This window comes from Cervus canadensis, chromosome 29 (genome assembly GCF_019320065.1).
Source record: "Cervus canadensis isolate Bull #8, Minnesota chromosome 29, ASM1932006v1, whole genome shotgun sequence".
Lineage (NCBI taxonomy): Eukaryota > Metazoa > Chordata > Mammalia > Artiodactyla > Cervidae > Cervus > Cervus canadensis.
In genome coordinates this window covers 20299899-20316913 of record NC_057414.1, presented here as the reverse complement: position 1 = coordinate 20316913, position 17015 = coordinate 20299899, and the positions used below count along the sequence as shown (strand labels likewise).

Genomic DNA, 17015 nt, shown 5'->3' with positions numbered 1-17015 from the left:
TCAGAGTATTTTATTATTACTTTCAAACATTTGAACATAAATTCATTTAATGTGTAGACTCTTCTCCCTCCTTAAGAAGAAAGAAAAAAGAAAGCAAGGATGGAAGGAAGAAAGAAAGAAATGAAAAGAGGAAGGGAGGAAGGAGGGAAATGAACCCAGACCTTCAAACCAGTCAAACTCAGACATGAATCTGACTCCTACCTGTGTGGTTTAATGGCTCATTTTTCCCATTAACCTATAATATGATCCTGCAACTTCATCTATATAGAAAAACTACACAGAGGAGATGGAAGAATGAATGATTAAATAATGAATGAACAAAATGTGGATATCTAAAGGGTGTATAATGGGATGTCATATTCAGAGAAAGGATACATAAAATTCTCTGATCTTCTCAATTTTTAATGATGAGAACTTCCTTATCCCAGAGGATTCTTTATAATGAGTCAATAAGATGATTTAGTTCCTTGGTTAATAATAAAATACCTAACCTCTTTTTCTGAGCTTCTCAGGTGATTCAGTGGTAAAGAATCCACCTGTCAATGCAGGAGATTCAGGAGACACAGGTTCAATTCCTGGGTCAGGAAGATCCCCTGAAGGAGAAAATGGCAACCTACTCCAATACTCTTGCCTGAAGAATTCCATGGACAGAGAAACCTGGACCTGACAGGCTACAGTCTATAGGGTCACAAAGAGTAGGACATGACTTAGGACACAACCTTAATTTCACACTTTCAATATGTCAGACAGTAAACTAAATATTTTTGGCTTCCCTGGTGGCTCAGTCAGTAAAGAATCCAGCTGCAATGCAAGAGACCCAGGTTTGAGGTCTCCTGGGAGGAGGAAATGGCAACCTACTCCAATATTCTTGCCTGGGAAATCGCATGAACCGAGGAGCTGCAGTCCATGGGGTCACAAGAGTCAGACATGACTTAGCGACTAAACCACCACCACCAAACTATTTTACATGTATTATTATTATTATTTCATATAATGTTCAACCAATGCCTATGAGAGGGGTTATTTGTTAACTCCACTTCACAGATGTAGAAATTGACAGAAAGGTTATGTAATATTCCTATAGTTTTCAGCAAGTAAGTGAAGAAGTTAGAACCTGACCTGGTTTTCAGTTCAGTTCAGTTGCTCAGTCGTGTCCAACTCTTTGCGACCCTATGAACTGCAGCACGCCAGGCCTCCCTGTCCATCACCAACTCTTGGAGTCCACCCAAACTCATGTCCATTGAGTCGGTGATGCTATCCAACCATCTCATCCTCTGTCATCCCCTTCTCCTCCTGCTCTCAATCTTTCCCATCATCAGGGTCTTTTCCAATGAGTCAGCACTTTGCATCAGGTGGCCAAAGTATTGGAGTTTCAGCTTCATCATCAGTCCTTCCAACGAACACCCAGGACTGACTTCCTTTAGAATGGACTGGTTGGATCTCCTTGCAGTCCAAGGGACTCTCAAGAGTCTTCTCCAACACCACAGTTCAAAAGCATCAATTCTTCTGTGCTTTGTCTATCTCCAAATCTGGACTCAGTTATTGTCTTAACTGCAGTGACTATTATTAGCACAATTAGTACGTGTGTTCCTCAGCAGCTTCAGTGGGAATAATGGTCACTGAACTCTCTTTGCAAGTGGCTCTAGAGTCCATGTGGTATGGTGGAAACAGTGGGAGGGCATCCGTTCCTGACGCCAAGAGAAGAGCCCCTCCTGCACAGGTCTTTCACTTTGATTTAGGTGTACTGCCTTTCTTGGCTTGTTGCTCACTCTGCTGCTTGGTACTAGGAAAGCCCTTTGATAAGTTTATGACTCATTTCTCTAAATGTTTCATATAAATCAGCAGTAGCAAAGATTCCATGTTTGTGTAAGTTACAGTTTCAGTAATGGAACTTTCAGCAAGTTTTCTCATCTTTCAACAAAATACAGATGGTCCTCAGCTTTGGATGGTTCAACTTAAGATTTTTTGATTTTAAGATGGTGCCAATGCAAAATGCATTCAGTAGAAAGCAGGCTTTAAATTTTGAATTTTTATCTTTTCCCAGGCTGCTGATACTCTGTTACTCTCTCATGATGCCGGGCAGCCACAGCTCATCGTCAGTCATGTGACCGTCTGTGTAAACAAATGATACACTCACAACCATCCTGTACCCATGCAACCATTCTCTTTTTCACTTTTCACACAGTCATCAATAAATTTCATGAGATATTCAATACTGTACTATAAAATAGGCTTTGTGTTAGATGATTTTGTCCAACTGTAAGCTAACGTAAGTGTTCTGAGCATGTATAATATAGGTTAGGCTAAGCTATGACATTTGGTAGGTTAGGTATATTAAATGTGTTTTTAACTTAACAATATTTTCAACTCAAACGACACAAGTAACCCCATTATAAGTGGAGGAAAACCTGTCATCCTAAATTTATGATTATCAGGGTTAAAAACAAATGGATAACTGTACCAATGTCTACTTGCAGTAGAGTCCCAAGAAATGTGACAGTAAAATTTCACTTATAATGTAAATGTGTCTATCCGCCATGATGCAAAATTAATAGCTGTTGCCATCTTTACAGAGGGATTTCCATTTAGTCCCATTTGATGGGCACAGTTCCCCCTTCCTATATCTGTCTCATCAACCTGCTTGAACCACATCAAACCTAGGGAGTTCCTGCTCTCTAGGGACTTACGATTTAGTACAGGAGATAGATGCATAAGAAAACAATCACGATACTACATTCTCAATGAGGTATAAAAGAAATAGAAAATATCCCAGAGCACTGGACCCAGAGGCACAGCAATGTTCTGCCAGGGATATCAAGAGAACCACAAAGAGGGTGATGATTAAGCTGATCCTCGTGGAAGAAGAAATCTGATTTCTTCAAAGGGAGAAAGTAAAAGGTAAAGATCATTCGAGTCAGCATGAGCAAAGGCATGGAGGTGTGAGGTGTACAGTGCTGGGGATATTGTGACGGACATTACATCATGTCGTCTACTGCTGAGAGTATATGTATGCACATCTGTTTTGTTCTTTATAATGAAACCATCTGTTCATTGATGTCCTACCTCAATTTTGATTGATTTTTCTCCTCAGCTTAGTTTTTAAGTCAGATTTTTTTTTTCAAATTGTGGGTTGTGAAATAAATTTAGTAGTTCCACAACAGCATTTCTTTTCAACTGAATGGCATAGAAAAGACTAAAACCAAACAGAAAAATATCAGAGTGCATTAATTGGGGAAGGTAAGTACTGTTTTGTGAAACATGTTTTGGTTGTGTTCTGAGTGTGGTTTCATATGTCTGTTCCATAATGTATTTCTTTTTGTGGATCATGGTAAAAAAAGTTTGAAAGCCCCTGAAGTGGTAATATTTTCTATTACTTTTCACTCACTCATAGTATTGGTTATGATTAAACTTTGAGTCCAGATCAACCTTGGTTTTTAATGAAGTGACAAGTGACACAGACTGACCTCATTTATAAGCCTGGCACAGAGGCATGCATCTGTTTTACTGAAATCTATTTGCATTTAACCAGATGAAATGATTCAAACTTGGAAATGAAACCATCATTTTTAATGTTATTTTAACATTATTTTTTTCTATTCCAGTTCCAAACTACTAAATTCAAAACAATATATAAAAATCTAACCAATTAGGTAGTAAGCCTCCTAACAGATTGGCTTTTTCTATAATGGTCATCTATCCATTCAACAATTATTTATTGAGCGCCTACTCTAAGGCTTAATGGTATTTAAGATACTGGAGATGAGAGCAGTGTAAAATATATAAAATTTATAAAAATATTTCATTCAGACATATTAAAATCAAACTTCTTTCAATTAAGATAGTATGATATTTTAATAAAAGATTTAGAAACAAACCACACAAATATTTGGAAAAATAAAAAACACAACTCTGACCTATACAAGAAAAATCACATAACTGAATATATTGCATAGGATATTTTTAAACTAGACAAGATAAATGATACATTTCATGAAATGATTTCAATCTATCCCCTGTGTAAAAATTAGAAGACATATGCTCATATATAACACACATTTTGCAAAAATATGGGTTTTGCCCAGTAGGGAACGGATATCTGGGCTACTGTTGTGTTATACTTATAAAGTTTAAAGTTCTCCATTGAGGGTAAGTTGCATATCACACTGAGAGTAAATCTTAAACTTTTCCTGAGAAATTTCTCCAATTTATCCTTTGTAGTTTTATATATGAACAATGATGAAAAGTAATAGCATTGACTTTTTATCCCTAACAGTATTTGTAAGTTTCATACTAGGACTTATACAATCCACTTTGTTTGTCTTATGACATTTGAAAAATTTTATTTCAATGTAAAGCAGTTAAAGGCCTATATCATAGGCCAAGACACTAGCTAGGTTGGAAAATATATTTTACATCCCTAATAAATTATTTCAATAAAACATAAATGAATGTTTTCACTTATTACATTGCTTTAAGTTAGTGAATTCATCCACTTATTACATTTCTTCAGCACCATTGCATGTCTTTATGCTGCTTTCTGTATCATTTTTCTTACATCTAAAGCTATCACTTGTCATCTTTAAGTGCCCTTTTGAAGCTATTCAGGGATGTAAGAATGTCTTGGTCACCTTTGGAAATTTATTTTACTTTAATCCAGTGTCTTTTCCCACATTATTTAACTTATTTCAAAATTCTCGATAATCTCCATCATGTATTAAAGGTTTGTCCCACTTTTTAGAATAAGTGAGTGTAATTATTTCCATGAGTGGGGAGTCGGGGTTGAGGAGTGAGGGGAAGTTAGCCTATAAATAAGGAAAAAAAAAATTTCTATTGCTCACTTTAAACATATATGTATATATACACTCATATGTATATATACACTCATATGTATATATACTTACTTTTTTTTTCATTTATTTTTATTAGTTGGAGGCTAATTACTTTACAATATTGTAGTGGTTTTTGTCATACATTGACATGAATCAGCCATGTACATGTATTCCCCATCCCGATCCTCCCTCCCACCTCCCTCTCTACCCAATCCCTCTGGGTCTTCCCAATGCACCAGGCCCGAGCACTTGTCTCATGCATCCAACCTGGGCTGGTGATCTGTTTCACTATAGATAATATACATATTTCGATGCTGTTCTCTCGAAACATCTTATGCTTACATTTAGAGAAAAGGCATGGTTCCTGTTCAAGACAACATTGAAAGTTCAGACACCTGATACACATAGTAACCCAGGAATTCTCAATATTAGAGTCTTCAAAGCTATGATAACTTAAAAAGGAAAACAAAAGTTTGTTTTCTTTAAATTTGGTTTGACTTTTTTAAAAATTATTAACTAGATTGTCTTTATTGTCTAGACAATAATTTACTCACTGAACACTTTTTTTTAATTTGTGGAGAATTGCCTTACAATTTTTTGTTGGTTTCTGCTATAAGCTAGTCAGCCATAGTTTTATATATATATATATATATATATATATATGTAATTATGTGTGTGTGTGTATGTGTGTGTCTGTGTGTATAGATAGGTATATGTATAGCTATATATATATAATGTGTGTGTATATATATATCTTCCCTCCTGAGCCTCCCTTCCCTCCCCTCATCCCACCTCTCTAGGTCATCACAGAGTACCAGGTGTCCCCTGTGTTATTTAGCAACTTCCTACTAACAATCTGTTTTAAACATGATAATGTATATATGTCAATGCTACTTTCTCAGTTCATCCCACCCTCCCCTTCCCTCACTGTGTCCAAAGTCCATTCTCTACTAGGTTCATCAGTAACATTTTTCTAGATTCTGTAAATGGATGTTAATATATGATACTTGTTTTTCTGACTTACTTCACTCTGTATAAGAGGCTCTAGCTTCATCCACCTTCATTACAACTGACTCAAATTTGTTCCTTTTTATGGCTGAGTAGTATTCCATTGTATAAATGTACCACAACTTCTTTATCCATTCATCTCTCTGTGGACATCTAGGATGCTTCCATGTGCTAGCTATTATAAATATTGCTGTGATGAAGACGGGTACATGTGTCTTTTAGAATTATGGTTTTCTCAGTGTCTATGCCCAGTAGTGGGATTGCAGGTTCATATGGTAGATGTATTCCTAGTTTTTTAAAGAAAACTCCATACTGTTTTCCATAATGGTTGTATCAGTTTACATCCCCACTTATGCCATTATGCTTCAAGAATGAATGTATTTAGACACTTTTCACTCCATTAGGTGAGACATTTGCTTCCTTGACCTGGACATGAGGGAAGTTATCATCGAGTCACTAGGATTTCCTAAGACAAATGTGTTTAGGTTGAGAACAAGGCAAGACAATTCTTGGACAAAAAGGTTTTCTGCAAATTTTTATAAGTGACTGGTTGGAATATATAAGTAGAAATTTGATTTTCAAAAACACAAAATAAAGATCAAGTGGAAAAAATCAAATGAAAATGCATCTTTGCTGCCTCTTCAGAAATCTTTTGTGTTACTTCGCTTTTGTCACCAGAAGAATATTCAATATTCAGTATCAACTCTTAGATACTAGGAGAGAAAATACATATTTCTCCTAGTATTTTTCTTTTGGCTTTTGCTCAAACGACAGAGGGTCTGATATAATGCAGAATTTAAAATGTAAAATACCTGGAAGAAAGAGGCATAGAAGGGAGTCATTTGAATGATGATCCTTTCCCAGTGCTCCTGATTGTCCCAAGTTGGATTTAACAAATTCCCTTAATCAACAAAATTATTGTCTTTGCACTTCACTTTTTAAAATATCAATATTAAATGATGTGACAAGAAAATTGATATACATAGTAGAAGAAAATCTGAGCTTTTGAAAATTTAGGTGTTAAACTTTTTAAACTCTTATATGCCTTGGAGATACTGAATTTATTGGCTTGTGATATTTTGATCATGAAAAATTGTCAAGGATGTTTGATTTTACTTAAATTTTATAGGTTTAGAAACTAACAGTTCCTTGTTGGGGCTCTAGGAACACCCATATCTATCTGGTTAAATTTTGGAAAAATGTTATTTTGACAGTGATTACTCAAATTCATCAGTAATCCATTCTGTATGTTTTGTTGTTCTTGTTGAGGCATATGTAAGCAGTAAGGTAGGCCTTTTTATGATGCTGTTTCTCCTTAAAATGAGGAATGGCTTCCCCGCCCCCCTTTTATGGGGAAGCCCAAAGAGAAATCTGGAGCTAACTGCAATACCCAATTGAACTAAAATAAAAAGCTTGGAGTTCAGTTTCACCAAACTTTTCCATCTGTTTTCTCCCCTTCTTCATGATTTGCCCTGCTGCTACAACCAAAGAACTGATGAAGTTTCTAGATGTTTTAGAGCAAATAACCATTTCCATATGAAAGCAACAATATATGCAAAATGCATTTTTCCAATTATATCTAAAATTATCCACATCACTTGGCTGTTGTCCATGCACAGGTAGTTTCTATTTTGTGTATGTGAGGTGTGGGGGAGGTTGGGGTGGGGTGGTGGTGCATTGTGCTCTGTTGTGTTGGACTCTGCAGAGCCATGGACTGTGGAATCCATGGGGTTCTCCAGGCAAGAACACTGGAGTGGGTTGCCATGCCCTCCTCCAGGAGATCTTCCCAATCCAGGCATGGAACCCAGGTTTCCTGCATTGCAGGCGGATTCTTTACCCTCTGAGCCACCAGGGAAACCCAAGAACACTGGAGTGAATAACCTATCCCTTCTCCAGGAGATCTTCTCCACCCAGGAATCAAACAGGAGTCTCCTGCATTTGCAGGCGGATTCCTTACCAGCTGAGCTTCACCATTTTAAGCATGGTATCCAAGACAAGATTAGAATACCTGTGCCATACCATCCTTGGATGGAGATGCTTGTGAAACTGATGAACATATGAACAACAACAACAAAAAGTGTGATCCTTTTCAACAACATTCCACGGAAAGGAGTAACTGGAGGGAATTAGGACCCTGAGTTCAAGAGGTCACATGCCTACTAGAGATGAAGGAGACGGACACTTGGACATCTGTCTGCTTCATAGGAAGACTTTTCATCTCAGAATAGTGCCCTAATAAACAACAGTTGGAGAAAATTGTCTGTGACATTCAACGTAATCCTGAGCCCAGGCTGAGAGAAGGAAGGGTGGAATTGTATTTCCTTGTGCAAAGCGAAAACAGCCGCCGTGAATAATAACAGCCTCTTATACAATCTGATATTTAAAGGGAATTGTAAGAAATCAAACTGTTCAATTTGGAACAAAGAGTGGCCGAAGTTACTGGAAAGCTCATGCCTCCGAGTCTGCAAAAATCACTGGCCAGGAAAGCAAAACTTTTCCAACACCCAATTTTAATATTGTGCTGAAGCCATTGACTCTGAAAAACCCCGAGTTAAATATGATCTCCACCCCCCCCCCCTCTACCCCCGCCTCTCCCGCCCCCTTCTCTCTTAGGTTAGTGTTTGGGGGACCTGGAGGGGGCTGGAGCTTGGCCCCAACCTCGGAATTGCTGCCAAGGGCTTGTAATACAATCTCTCCCCGTTTGAAGGGTAAATCAGTGTCAACTGCGTTTGCTGTCCACCAGAAAAAGTAAGCATTTGACTTCCGCTCGGTCTGCGTGGACTGATGAAATGTAGGAAATCTGTTTCTGGCAGCGGGGCGGGGGTAAAAATCGTTTTCCCAAACAGCACCGAGAGGAGCCATCAGAGAAGTATGAAGAGGGGCCGTGCGGCTGGAGCTGCCGCCACCGCCGCCGCCGCCGGGCTGCCTGGGTGCGGAGAGCCGCTGCTGCAGCACGCGCGCAGGGAGGGGGCCGGCCCCGAGACGCCGCGCCAGCCCAGCCCGCAGCCCCGGCGCCGCTGAGCGCCGCCAGCAGCCCAGCTCCGGACGCGGGGTGAGCAGGCGGGCGGGCCCCGCTCGCAGACGCCGCCGCAGCCGCCGCCGCCCCCTTGCCGCCGCGGTGCGCGCACTCTGCAGCCTAGCCCGGGGGACGGCTGGGGCGGTGGGGGCGTCCTGGCAAATAACCTCGGGGACGCGAATGGGAAGGGTGGCGAGCTGTGGACTGCGGGACGGGCTCTGGCGCTGGGTGGGTGATCACTGCGGTGGAATCACTCTGATTCCCCGGAAGCAACCATGTGGTCCTCAGCCCTATTGTGGAGGAGTCCCAGCGACCGCCGCCTAGAGAAGCCCACGCTGGGGGCGGCTCAGCCAACCAGCGACAGAAGTAGGGACTTCTAATTAGCACGATCGTAAATGCACACAGGCAGTCTTGCAGAAGGGTCTCTGTTTGCCTGCTCAGCGTTGAATCTCATGGAGGAGAGGAGGGCGGACGGGGGATGGTCTTAGTGGATTGATCCTGAGTGTTTTACTTGAGTCCAGGAGGACGGGATGGGAGGAAAGAGTGTGACACGCGCGATTTGGGGTGATGCTGTGGCCCATTGATGAGTTTGACAGAGTTGAGCTTTTATTACGTGTATAAACAAACGCTAGGTTAGCCTATGAATCAACCCCCTTTGGGGAGATTTTTGCATCCAAAGAGCAAGGTTTTGGAATCTGGAATTGTGTGGGGGAGCCAAGGAGCCAGCTTGGCTTTGGAGGCATTAACTATCCTATCAAGATTAAATTCTATAAGACGAATAAACTGCCATTAGCCTAGACGGGGACTTCCCTGGGGGCTCAGATGGTAAGTCATCCGCCTGCAATGCGGGACACCTGGGTTCGATCCCTGGGTTGGGAAGATCCCCTGCAGGAGGGCATGGCAACCCACTCCAGTATTCTTGCCTGGAGAATCCTCATAGACAGAGCCTGGAGGGCTACAGTCCATGGGGTCGCCAAGAGTCGGACGCGACTGAGCGACTAAACACACACAGACACACACAGACACACAGACACACACACACACACACACACAGCCTAGCCCAGACATCCAGACATTTCTACTGTCTTGAATATAGAGGAAACAAAAGCAGAGGTTAGCAGATTCTGTTTTCTACCTTATGGTATAATGGGGTTAGGGAAGGGGAGTGGTTGTCCATTTTTCTCCCGTTAAACTTTTTGGAAATCAAAGCCTTTCCCCCCAACCACCCTTTTCATCTTCATCCTCTCAGCCCCTGCATCTTCAACCTCTTACAGTCAAGCGTTTGCTAAACTTTACCATCTCTCTTGTCATCTCCTCCCTCTCCCCAAGATCCCACTCCAGCAAAGCCAGATCAACTCTGGGAGATCTTTGCCCAGGAAATAAGATCTGCATGTGCCAGGAACACCCATTAGGCCTCCTAGTGTTAAATAAAGGCTCAGACAGGTCGGAGGTGCCAGCCAGGCAGAGGAAGTCCACCTTCCCTCCCCACCTATCCCCTGAGATTCACAGAGGCCAGGCTGAGAACCATCCCATCTGCTCACTGCCTTTCTCTCCCAGCCTCTTAGCAGTGTGGACACTGATTAACTCCAGCTGGAATCTGGTTTGCCCAGCCTGTCTTTGAAATTGATCAATGAGTTCCTTCTCAAGGAATGCTCCCCCCTAACTGTGGAGGAGGAGGAGGTGGTGACTGTGGTGGTCTTCTCCAACATGGGCATCCTGGTTCTCACTGCCTAAGACAAGGTAAGGGACAGAGATCTGAGGCATGGGGCTGGCAGCCTTCGCAATGCACACTGCAGCCTTTGCATCCACTCCCGAGTGGACTCTGAAACCTTGCATTTCAGCTTCTGTGCTGCTAAACTTGGGGTTTCCTTCTTCATTTTAGCACTAACCACCATACTTTTGTGATGTGGACTGTGCTTTCCTGGGAAATCAATTCACAAGACACAATTTCATCTGGTGCAAAAGGTTGTGTGATTGCCTCTGAGCTTCCTAGTACCTTGGTAGGAAATCTCAGTTAAACTTGCAGTTACGGCACAATGTCAGGTCTTATATTTAAGTATGTTACGCGTAATTTTAGAAAGTTGCTTCAAGTCCATAAGCCTGCTGTGTATTTATAGACTTTTGGAGCCTTTGGAAGGCCAAAGTTACCTTGGTTGAAACCAAACAATGAGACTCTAACAAATTTGTTTGCAGGGGGAGTTAAGACTGGAGCCATGGTAAGGTTATTTTGGTATCTTTGTGGTTTTTTGATATGGTGGTACAGAGATCCTGCTGTTTCCTTTAATTTCTGCTAGACAGCCATCAAGATTTTCCACTCAGTGTTTTCTGACTAGAGAAAAGAACTGGAGAAAGGTAGAAAATATCTCTTGGCAAAAAGAGTAAGATGCTTGTGTAATGTTTCTGTCCTAAATCTTTTCAGTCAAATCAGTTGAGTTTTTACTTACGTTCTCCCCTTACATGAGAGTACATATATATTCAACAGAATGTAGAACTCTGCTAACTCTCAACTACATTATAGTTATGGAAAACAGAAATCTTTTTTATCGCAAACAACGCACAGACACACACACACAACAACATCTTTTTATGAATTAAAGTTCAACTTAGATGGATTTGGATGTAAGTCCTTAAATATCCTAATTGATTAATGACTTTCAGATGGCTTTCTATTGCAATAAAGTCTGAAATTTATCTGGTAGGAGTCCAAAAACTGGAGCTAAATTGTTTGAAAGAATGGTTTAGTAGAATTAAAAAAAAAACAAAAACAGCAAAACTTTAAATATCTTTTATGCCAAGAAAATATAAGAAATTAATTCCCACTCAGTCTTAATTTTTTGGTCATGATTTGAGAAAGAATTATTATTGCAGGTGTACCATCATTTGGTTCAAGGCAAATCATCATGGGGCTGAAAAGTAAGACACTCCTGAAAGAGAGCTAGCATTCTTTGAGTGTTAGCATATCCTAGCAGGAGGGCTTGGATAGGATACATTTAATGACTGTGACTAAATAGACTTGTTCCTTTGGCAAAAACGTCTTAAGCCTACAGTCCCTTTTTAATTACCAGGAATTTGGCTGGTAAATCTAAGATCCATTTGAGTTTAAAGATTTCATTACATAATTAGAAAAAGTAGTAACAAGTGTCATTTTGCCTTAATGCTTGGCAATTTTCAATTTCAGACAAGTTGCTCACTCCCCTTAGCCAGAAGTGAAGTTCCATGTACAAGATCTAAAATTACATTTCTGATTAAATTTTGGACTTTTATTCTCCATAAAATTTTGCATTCCTGACATTGGTTGAGAATATATAGCTTTGTAGAGCTATTATTGGTCAGCCAAAATGAATCCCATAGATGTAAAGGACTCAGAATGATGAAAGAGCCATCTAGAGCCATCCTTGGTTGTTAATTCTTTGAGTTTAACTTGAAAGATAGCATTTTCTATGTTGGGAATTTTGAAGGGTGTTTGGCTTACGGTGTTTTTATTTTTATTTTTTTTCATTTTAAAAGAGTGTTACTGGCCTATCAACTTTGTTTTCATCATGCTTTACTCCTATAACACACAAAACTGACTAGACAGAAGTGAGGTCAATGCTCTAAATTAGAACAAAGGTGGCCTTTAGTGATAGGACCCCTGACTGTGGGTTCATTAGCACTCTGTTTTAAATGGCCACAGTTAGGCATCTCTGTGTGTGTGTGTTGAGGGGGGTGACATCCTGTCACATTTAATTTAAGAGATATGGCACTCCCCTATCTTAATGGCTTATAAGTCTTTGGTGCTAAAATGAAGTGTAATATGTTACCAAAATTTGCTGTCAAAAACACATTTAAATTACCCATCTTGGAGCTCAACATTTCATTCATCATCTTGGGGTCTTCATACCTCTCAATATGAAGAAAAGTTGGGATTTTCAGTTATTTATGGTTTTATTTCACCAATACTTTATCTTCTTCTTCTTTTTTTTTTTTTTTTTTGCTGTACCATTCCTCTTGCAAAATCTTAGTTCTCTGACTAGGGATTGAACCCGCACCCTCAGTACTGAAAGTGCAGAGTGCTAACCACTGGGACTGCCAGGAATTCTTCATCAGTACTTTATCAGTTTTCATTTCTCCCCCCTTTGCTTTGTCTTTTCTTAGTTATTTAGAGTTCTGCAAAGTATCCCTATTTTGTTACAAAATTTCTTTTCTTTTTAAAATAAGTCAATGGAAGCTTTATTTTGGCATCCTTCCTATGGTGATGATTTCAATTTAGCAAGTATCTGTTGAATATAAAATATATGCCAAATACTGACACAAATATTTCATTTTCACAAGTATATGTCGGGTGTTAGCCTCCATTATACATACTGGAAAACTCAAGTACAAAGAGAAAAAGTCATAGGGCTAGAAGAGAATTGAACAAATACTAAACAGCGAGGTGGTACAGCTAGTATTTGACCTCAGGACTTCTGATTCCAGCTCTAATATTCTATTAGTAAGGCTTCTTAACAGAGTTGAATATCAGACAGTAGGGGTATATTTATCACTTTGTTCTTATTTTTCTTTCTTTCCAATTTATTTTCCATGCAATATTGTGATTTTTTTTTTATAACATCAACAAAGACTAGAGAGATCAGAAACCATTTTGATTATAATCAAAGAACACCTCTAGGTGGCAAAAAAGTCTAGGTGACTTTTCTTCAGAGTCAAAACTGATGTCTTAAACTGGGATTCTGAAACAACAGACTAAACCGAGTCTTGAAACATGTGATATTTTACTTATGGAGTCATTAATTTTTTCTTCTTCCCCCTGGGCTAGTTCAAGTCTCATCATATTCATAATGATTATTCCAGAATCACTTCTATGGAAAGAAAGGAAAAAAAAAATACACACACACACATTCTTTGAAGAATTTTGTATTAAATTTCTGCATGTTTTTCCCTTTAAGTTTTATTTTTCTGAGTTCCAAATCCTGAGGGTTGATTTATCCATTTTTCGATAGACCCATAAAGTTTGGAGAAGACATAGAAGAAGCTTTTGAATCCTTACTCCTTTTTTTCAAAGCATAGATTTTGCTTTGTATTACCAAAGTTACTTATCAAGTTTTAAAATATTTAGATTATAGAAATTTTAATAGTAACATCTTCCAGTATTTAGATATGTTCTGGAAAAAACTTTTTTCTTTCCTATCTTTAAAAGCTACCCCTTTGCATCTCTAGTGGTTTTCACATACTTTTGAATGTATTCAAAAGATCAGAGATGACCTTTTCCTTTAATCTGTTCTTTGTGAGCTAATTCAACTCATTCAGATGGATTAAACATTTGTTGGAAATTATAAAACATTTATAATCCTGTAGTGATCTTTTTATCTGGATAATTTAAATTTATTTGACCTTTGCTTACCCCAATTTAATCCTTTCATTTGGAAACTGCTTCACCATGGGTAATTCTTTCACAATCCAAATTTTGGTCCTGCTAGTTGGGTCCATGCCCATCTTTCCTATTCATATCTCAGCCTTATTTAAATCCAAGACCACCATGTAGTGACTCTCAGCTAAACCATAGAGTCAAGCCAAGTTTGATGGTGTTTGAAAATGTGAAAAAAGGATCAGAAGAATTTGGATGAAAATCCTAAGTTTTTTTCAAAAGGGACTTAAACAAGAAGAGTTCCTTAGACAAGAGTCCCTAATCTATGAGTGACTTTAGATGTCTACATATTTGGCATATGTTTAATCATTTAACTTCTATCAAATGCCAATTACCCACTAAACCTTCTTTCTCCACCTTTATCACCTGGGAAAATATAATTCTTTTTTTTAAATTTTTTATATAATTTTGATTATACACAAAGCAGCATTAACAAGCATTGCTGAATTATTGTTTTGACTTAATAATCATCTGTAAATATTAGAAGATAGTTTGAATTACATTTCTGGCAAAATACGGGACAGACTACATGAGAAATAAATGTGCCACTGTCAAGGAAAATAAAAACTTCACTGTTTAAAAGTATTGAGGGGACAGATTTGTCCCTCTGGCTCATTGAAACTGTTACACGCCGTTAGGCTTACTGTAAACTATCCCTTGATGAATTCTCTGCTGGACAATGAGCTTAAGAATTTGAGGTGTCTTCTTGCTTTTACAAAGCAGAATAGGACTCTGATGCTTCAATGGAAGTTGCAGAGCCCATAATAGGATGTAGGTAAAGTTACTGAACTCCCACTTCTCACTTTCAGGAAAGTAGTGGGAGAGATTGTGTCTTGAGAAGAAAGGCATTTTAGAGGTAACCCTTTTAAGATTTCAATTAGTTATTTAAATGTATGAATCATGTGCTTAAATGTATTATTAAAATGTTTATTTCTGAGGCTAGCTTAGCTTGTAGGAATCCTAAACACGTACTGGGAGGTGTTTTGTTTTCCTGGGATTGGACCTATTTTTTAAAGAACAAGAGCAAAAATATTTTAGGTTTCTGGTTTAATCATAGGTTTTGGAGAAAACTTTTAGGACTTTATATGAATAATGTCATGGTAAACTGCAAAAGAAAATAGACAATTGCAATATCCTGGCACCTATAATGACAATTTAATAGAATAGGGCAAGGTGTGTTAAAATATTGCACGTTTTCACTAGTTACCACTTTAGAGATTTATAGAAGATATTTTCAAAGAAAATTTACAGTAATTCTTTTTTTGCAAAAAAAAAAATTATTCAGAGCATAATTTGTTTGGAAATGAAATTGTGCTTTTAAATTACATGTTGATGACACTTTTTAGGTATTTACTCGTGCTCCCAGCAGCCTTTCCTAAGGCTGCAGCAAAATGTTTGGAAGACCATCACATTTTACATCTTTGTGAATACCAATGTCTTATTTTTTTTTAAAGCTGTCTTTAAAAGACAAAAATTAACCTAGGCTGAGAAGTGTTTGAGATTAATTGGAAAAGAATGCTATGTAAAGTTTCAAATTTTAAAACCAACACGGATATATACAACTTATACCAGTAAACTTAAAGTACCATTAGTAATAAATACAGTTGAAAACCCCATTATAGCATATAAAATTTACTTCTTGCCAGTTGCAAACATTTTCATTTTATTCAGTCATAATACATTTGGTTATTTTATAGGCACTATTTGCATGTAGAATGGAGTTCAACACATAGTTAAACTTATGAGTTTATTACTTTACTACCCCATTATTATATCTATAGTCTTAGCTTGTATAAATAACGCAAAAAATGAATGTAGTGTTACATTCAAGGCCAACTATATATTCATACATTTTTTTCCCCCTGCAACCCACTTTGAGGACTGTGTTACTCATAGGTGAGTGAATTTATTTCTTGTTGTGTAGATATATGTAATTACTTTTATGCTAAAGATAATCATCTTTATCTTTAATAAACCCTGGTATGCAACACTTATGAGGTGAGAAGGTACAAAGTAAGACAAAAGAAAACCTGTGATGATGTTTATTAGAATTAAGGTGCAATTCCTGAATTATAATATGGGTACTTGATGACACTATTATCAAATGTGTCATTCAGAAAACAGTAATGGTCTTAAAGTATGAAGAACCAAGTTCAAACCTGACTCTGCCATGATCCAACCATATGATTCTGGTTGTCACCATTCCTCTTTGGGTTTTGTTTCCATTAACTATATATGCATACTTTTGGCAGATTCATGTTTTTGCAGCAGAAACTAACACACCATTGTAAAGCAATTATTCTTCAATTAAAAATTTTTTTAAAAGTGCAAGCTCCCCTGTGTCCAACCCAACTCTTTTAAAGTGTAAGTACATGATTGCTTGGCCATCTGTGAAGAACCGAGTACTATGCTTAATCTCATAGGTAATAGTTTGAAGAGCAGTGATCTTGTGTTGATAAGAAATTTTCTAAATACTGTCATTGCTAGCATTCAGTCCTAAAATTCTATGGAAATTTGTGGCTTCAAAAATTAATCCAAACAATGGAGATTTACAATTTGGATACCAAAATTTTAATGGAATTTCTTGCTTTCAAAACTGACTTTTTTCCAGATATTAGGTTTTACACAAGCATAGAGCTTACTGTTTGATTTTTCTATTTGACCTTTGATTGCTGGTGTTTCTGACCAAGTAGTTGGTCAAAACCAACAAGGGCCAGTACTGGTAGAGCAAACAGTGTTTCCTGGGGGGTTAATAAGT

General features: G+C 38.2%; 1 protein-coding gene across 9 annotated transcripts in view; it reads left to right on the top strand.

Annotated features, from left to right (window-relative positions):
* GAS2 (growth arrest specific 2) overlaps positions 1 to 17015 on the top strand; it is a 167725-nt gene that overhangs the window by 21489 nt on the left and 129221 nt on the right. The window contains exons 1-2 of one of the 9 annotated variants that reach the window (XM_043451970.1): positions 8507 to 8585; positions 10411 to 10593. The exons of 4 other annotated variants lie outside the window; for them this stretch is intronic. The gene's annotated coding sequence lies outside the window, so the exon portion shown is untranslated. Of the gene's footprint in view, positions 1 to 8437; positions 8586 to 8637; positions 8890 to 9847; positions 10594 to 17015 lie in introns of those variants that run through there. 4 more of the 9 variants (XM_043451969.1, XM_043451968.1, XM_043451967.1 and 1 more) reach the window with 4 other exon arrangements.